The sequence below is a fragment of the Microtus ochrogaster genome, unplaced genomic scaffold, assembly GCF_000317375.1.
Source record: "Microtus ochrogaster isolate Prairie Vole_2 unplaced genomic scaffold, MicOch1.0 UNK64, whole genome shotgun sequence".
Lineage (NCBI taxonomy): Eukaryota > Metazoa > Chordata > Mammalia > Rodentia > Cricetidae > Microtus > Microtus ochrogaster.
The window spans coordinates 787,360-794,458 of record NW_004949162.1 but is presented as its reverse complement, the minus strand read 5'-3'; positions in this window follow the sequence as shown (position 1 = coordinate 794,458).

The window sequence follows — 7,099 nt, the reverse complement described above, 5'->3', positions numbered from 1 at the left end:
GCTGGGAGGAGGCGGAAAATTTTTTTTTCTTTCTTAATAAAAAAAAAAAAAGAATATTCAGGATAGTAGTAGTAGTAGGATAGCTGGGTTCTAGTGGAGACAATTAGCCCTGGGTGGTTTTATGTGTTTACCCTGATGTATAGGTATCTAGGTGCTAATTTCTGGGTTTGTCTTTCTTGGATTGATATTTTGTTCCTTGGTTTCTGTGATCTTCTGACCTGTGTGGCTGGTGGTTGATCAGGGATCTCCACCTGAACTGGGCACTTGACTTTTGGGACTGGCATTTTCTCTCATCAAGCATGAGCTCTGCCCAAGTTGAGGGCTTAAATTATGGCAGGCTCCATAGCCTCTGATCCAGGAAGAGGTTTGCTTCAGTTGGAGGCTAGAGTTCTGGTGGCACGTATGACCTCTTGTCCATCAGGTGTGTTCACTTGTGTTGGAGACTGGTCTTCTAGCATTTCTAGTCTGTGATTAGTCAGGGTTGTTTTCTGTGAGAGGAAACTAACAGTGGGAACATCCATAGGCAGGTGTCATACCTGAACTAGTATCCTTGGTATTCTTAAGAAAATCTTCCAGTCAGAAATACATCATGGTAAGGATAATCTCAGCTAGTTAGAGGAGAATTTGTTCTGAAATTACAACACTTGTTATAATAAATTGAATATAAAGAAACAAGTGTGTGTGTGTGTAAAAACCTGTTGTTCAAAGTTGATTGAGATATGACTAATATATTATTCTGTAAGTTGCTGATGCCATCATCAAATAGAAATCACATTTCTGTGTATATTTTGAGGCATAAAATTCTTCATGCCTATGAGTTAGCAATCCTCTTTAGTCTCCAAATGCACTGTTATTTGCACACTGATTTAATTGCAGCCTCTATGGAGTCAAGAATTAAAGTGATTATAAGAAAGATGAGTACTTCTCAAAAATCTTAACTCTTCCTGAATCTAGGAGTGTTTGTCTGTGTCACAACAAAAGAACTGATCAAGATTAATGTGGGTTAAATTTCTTCTTCACTCTGTCACATTATCCAAAACTTCTTGTAAGTCAGATCCATTTCCATGCCTATTAATTGTAACCTTTGAGGCTAATGATTGTTCCTTCCAAGCCCATTTGCACTACCAACCAATGGGCAAAGATTTTATTTGGATCCCCAAGCTTCTGATATTGTTGTATAAAATTGATCATTTATGTAACAAGATGCTAAATGTAATTCAAGCAGTTTGCCCAGAAAGAGGCCGTAGAGACTGAGAAGAGAATAATAGTTGCCTGGTAACAACAGTCTACACAAAAAGGTTGGCTCATTTGTGGAAAAGGTGACCCAGTGCTGGGTCTTACAGAATGAACAGATCATACTCCTCCAGCTCATTATGTAAGGGCTTGACATTCAAAAGTTATGAAATCTAATTTCACTTCCATTGCTTTTAAAAGTTTGGAGTTTTTATGTAATTCTTTCCATGTGTGATATCCAAAAGAGAAGTGCACATCTTCAAACATTTTTATGAAATTAATTTACTTCTAGCATGAATAGCAAAACATGAAGTAGAACAGGAGATTCAACACTGATTTTCCTGTTGAGTTTTATCTAACTTGTCAACCAAATGTTTTCACATTTTGACATGGGATATAAGAAGATGGTTATCTTAAGAATTTTATATAGATGGTGTCATACATTGTGTTCTCTTTTGTATCTTGCTTCATTGTTCAGTGTAAGAATTTTGATATATAGCTGACTCTTGATTTACAATGATCAATTTTTAAGGAAAATACAATTTTTTCATATAATCTGATAGTGTCATCAATCTCTCTTATCCCCTCCTAAATCCTCCCCACCTCTGCAACCATGAAATTCCATTCTTGTTAAAACAAACAAGAATACAAAGAAATAAAAATGATCAAAAACATAGAAACATACACAATTATACTATCTATCTATCTATCTATCTATCTATCTATCTATCTACCTACCTACCTACCTACCTATCTATTCTTTTATAAATGACTGTCTTATCCATGATTATACTTTCTACTCCACTTATTCCTGACAGTTGCTCCTTACCTCATTTCTCCCCCAATCCTCTCCCCTCCAGTTATTCCCTTTCTGTCTCTCATTAGAAAAGAACTGGCTTCTAGGAGACAACAACCAAATACAACAAAATAAAATAAAAGAAAACAAAAACCATTAAATCAGACTGAACAGAGGTAGCCCAACAAAAAAAAAAAAAAAAGAGCCCAAGGGAAGACACAAGAGTGAGAGATTCACTTAGTCATATATTTAGGATTCCCATGAAAATACTAATCTAAAATGTATTGTATATATGAAAATAACCTAGTGCAGACCCATGTAGGCTCTGCTCTTGCTACTTCAGTATCTGTAGGTTCATTTGAACTTGGCTCAGTTGATTAATAGGGCTTTATTCTCCTGGTGTCCTCGATCCCCTTAGCTCTTTCTCTTCTTTTTGCCTCCTCTTCTCTGGAGTTTTCTGAACTCTGAGGAGAGGAATTTGATGGAGATATTCCATTTAGAGCTATGTGTTCCAAAGACTTTATATTTAATGCCTGGATGAGCGTCTCTGCATATGTTCTGTCTGCTACAGCAGGAAGATTCTCTTAGGATGACTGAATAATGCACTGATCTATGAGTATAACAGAATAGCATTAGGAGCCATTTTATTGAGTTTTTTTTTATTTTTTTTAGATTCAGCAGTGTTTGGATTTATCCTAGGGTTCTGAGGTATCTTGTTTTTGTTCTTGTTCATACTAGCAGTGTGGGGTAAGGGTTCTGATTCATCGAGTGGGCCTTAAGTCAACTCAGATATTGTCTGACAACTCCCAAAAGATCTGTCCTAGCATATCTTGAAGACAGGTCAAAGATTTTGTGGCAAGGTTAGTGTCTACATGCCTCTTTTTGTAGAATGTAAAGTAACTTAATGCATCAAAGACCCTAGAATGTAGGGTTGAATGTTCCATGTGGGCACCTGTTTGACTTCTCCATGTTCAATGAGATGTTGTACTTAGCAATGGGGACCCAAAGTCAGTTTACAGAGAGCAATCCATTTTCTTAGCAACAGCCTAGATTGTTGGAGAAGTTCCACGGTGTTCTTTTGCCAATAACTCATTTAATGAAACCAAGTTCTGCTACTGGAAGCCTTGTTTGGTGCCAAGAAATGGCCAGTTGGGACTCCCATATGCCAGGTTGTTAGTAGACCTCATTAGGATTGCCTTTTTATATTGTAGAATGTTCCCACTGCACTAGGTTTCCATATCAACCCTCAAATGTCCCTCAATCCACCTGTCTCACCCTGCATTTCATCCCTTAAACTATCTTCCCTGCTCCTCTCCACATGATCCTCCTGTTCCTGTTCTTCCTGCTCCTGTCCATCCATAAAATCTATTTTATTTCTTCCACCTAGGGAGGTATATCTGTACCCTTATTTCTTCCTTATACCTAGCCTCTCTGGATCTATGGATTATAGCTTGGAGAAAAATTATTTAATGACTAATATCCACATATAAAAATATACACCATATTTATTTTTTCAGGTGTCAGTTACCTCAGCAGGAATGATTTTCTAGTTTTATCCATTTGTCTACAAATTTCTTGCAGTCATTCTAAATAGGTGAGTAATATTCCATTTTGTAAAAGTATCCATATGATATCTCAAATAGCCCTGACTGTTAGCTGTCCCTCCCCATATTCCCTCTGTTTAGTTCTTCCATTTCAGTCTTCCCTTATGTCTTCATAATTTTATATTTTATTTCTCCTTCATTAGAAGATCTGTCATAACATATAATGGGAAAGCATTCTCAAACATGCTTTGTACTAATGTATACTTCTACTTTATGTTGTCTAGTATAATGTATTTCTAAATTTGTTGTCCACCTATTCATTTTCCCTTTCCATTTCCTTTCCCCATTCTTTCCCTTTCTTTCAACATTCCTTTCTCTTGGTTCTCCTAAAAAACATGGATATAGTATCTTTATTTTTTGTAGTTATAGACTTACATAAGAGTAAAAACTTGACTACTGCTTGGGGTGTAAAATTATTATATTTTGGCCATTTGGCTGTATTTTGAGTTTTGAGTTCTAATATTCATGACTTGAAAATGAGATGGTTGCTTTGAAATAAACTATGCAATATTTCACAATAGGAGTTTTATATATGAGCACATATTTTTGAAAAGCTTTTTTATAAATAGTGCATTGTCTTATTAAAGATGTGTGTGTTTTTTAAAGTTAAAAAACAACAACATAAACACAAAGAAAAGAAAAGAAAACCAGCAATAATGATCACTAAGCTTAAGAAGGAAAATTAGAAAATAATTAAAGTAAATGATATGTATTAGACAATCTGAAAATTGTATGCAACTAACTACATTTAATATTTCTAAATTTTATGATATAAATATTTAATACTTGTAATTTTAAGAGTATACAAATTATAGTTTGGAGCTGCTACCTTATAATGACCAATAGATTTGCATTTTAATTTAATTTTGTGTGCCAGCTTTGTGCGTTTTGTTCATCTTTGTACTTTAACATTATTTTTAGAAATTACTTACAAGTACTCCATCTAGACAGATCAAGGATTCATATGTGTATACATGTATTATATACTTCATAAATATATTTCTATGTGTGTGAAGTGTATATTTTTGTTGTGCTATCTTTTCCTGGGAAGACAAGAACAAATGTCTATTCACGCCAGATTGTGCACTAAGAACAGAGGAAAAGAATAGTTTCACACAAACCTAGATCAGCAAAGCAATGAATTTCTAGGACTTAGGGACAGGAGTATGGATGAAAATTTCTTTTTTTTTCTTTTTTTAGTTCTTGAAAAAAAAAATTCTGCCTCCTCCCCGTTTCCCATTCCCTCCCCCTCCTTGCACACATCGCCCCCTCCTCCCACTCCCTTCCCCTTCTCCCCCTCCCCCCACTCCATTCCCCCTCCCTCTCCAGAATGAAGAGAAGTCCAGATTCCCTGCCCTGCAGGAAGTCCAAGGTCCTCCCACTTCTATCCAGTACCAGGAAGGTGAGCATCCAAACAGGCTAGGCTCCCACAAACCAGTTCATGTATTACGATCGAAACCTAGTGCCATTGATCTTGGCTTCTCATCAGCCTTCATTGTCTGCCACAAAGTCCAGTTTCATCCTGTGCTTATTCAGTCCCAGACCCGCTGGTCTTGATGAGCTCCCAATAGATCAGTTCCACTGTCACAGTGGGTGGATGCACCCCTCGTGGTCCTGACTTCCTTGCTCATGCTTTCCCTCCTTCTGCTCCTCATTTGGATCTTAAGAGCTCAGTCCTGTGCTCCAATGTGGGTCTCTGTCTCTATCTCGATCCATCGCCAGATGAAGGTTCTAGGGTGATATGCAATATATTCATTAGTATGGCTATAGGATAGGGTCATTTCAGGTTCCCTCTCCTCATTTGCTTAAGATACTAGCTGAGGACATCTCCCTGGACACCTGCGAGCCCCTCTAAAGTCAAGTCTCTTGCCAACCCTAAGATGGCTCCCTTAATTTGGATATATATTTCTCTGCTCCCGTGTCCACCCTTCCTTTATCCCAACCATCCTATTCCCCCAAGCTCCCCCCCATTCTCCCTTTCTCACGTTTCTGACCCCATTTCCCCTTAGCCCCATGCCACCTCATCCCCCAGTTCCCAGGTTTTGCCCGGCAATCTTGTCTACTTCCCATATCCAGGCGGATGACTATATGTTTTTCTTTGGGTTCATCTTCTTATTTAGCTTCTCTAGGACCACAAATTATATGCTCAAATGAATATGGGTGGCCCTGAAACAATTGCATTGCCTAAATCTCCCACCTCAGCATGAATGATCGGCCCCATGATATAAGGAATCTCACTTCAGTTAATCTTCCATTTTCTACAATCTCTCTAGTAAAGAGTAGCATGCATTTTCTTTTCAAATTGAATTAACAGATTGTACAGGGAAACACAATTTTAACTAAAAACATTAGAATGACCTCTTTAATTAGTAATTAGATATAGCATATCCTTAATAATGAGAATGGGGTGATCATGGACATGGGTGGTAAAGTGGAAGATGTACACATTCCTCATTTAAGGTTTCTTGGATATTTGAATTTAAAAAAAATGTAGCTGATTTTAAGGGAAAGCTGAGAAAATCATGTGCAAAGGAATTGTGAGGAAAAACAGAAGCAGTATCAAAATTTCTGTACAATCAGATTATTGGAGGTGTCACTTTAAGTATTACTGGAAGCACTTGAAAAGCTTTGAGGTGATGATATAATGCTGCAGTTGAAAATTTAATATTACTCTCTAGTACATCAAGAATACCATCATCAGTATAAAAATATGCTTTATTTTTTTTGTATCATGTCTCATTTTTTCTGAAACATATTCTTGCTACATTCACTGAAACGGGCCTTACACTTCTAGTGATCTTTTTGTCTCAAAATACTGAGTGCTGTAATTACAGCCATGCACCACTATCTCTTTTTTAATTTTTTATTGTTTTTATTGAGCTATATAATTTTCTCCATCCTCCTCTGTTCCCATTCCCTTCCCTCCCCTCCCTTTCTTCCTTCTGCCATGATCCTCATGCTCTCTATTTACTCAGGTTATCTTGTCTTTTTTTCTACTTCCCATGTAGATTAGATCCATATATGTCTCTCTTATGGTCCTCTTTATTGTCTAGGTTCTCTGGAATTGTGAACTGTAGGCTTGTTTTTCTTTGCTTTACGTCTAAAGGCCACTTATGAGTGAGTACATACGATATTAACTAATGGCAATAAAACATATTTACAGCACACTTCACCTCCCATATCCCCTCCCCTTTTCTGTTTAAATAAAAAAGAAAAAAATTAACTTTAACATAAGAAAATTACATGTAACAAAACAGGTATCAAGCAAGAATTACAGTTACAATATTTATATCTACTTTAATTTTTTAACATTACTAAGAAAGACTATAATTATAGCTACTTTTCTTCAATTCCATCAAAGACGTCAGAAGGATTGTATTACCTAAGGAAGCAGAAGTGCATAGTAAGCAACGTTCAAATCTCTAGAGTTGACAGAGTCATCTTGCTGCCTGGACAGTCACCCAGG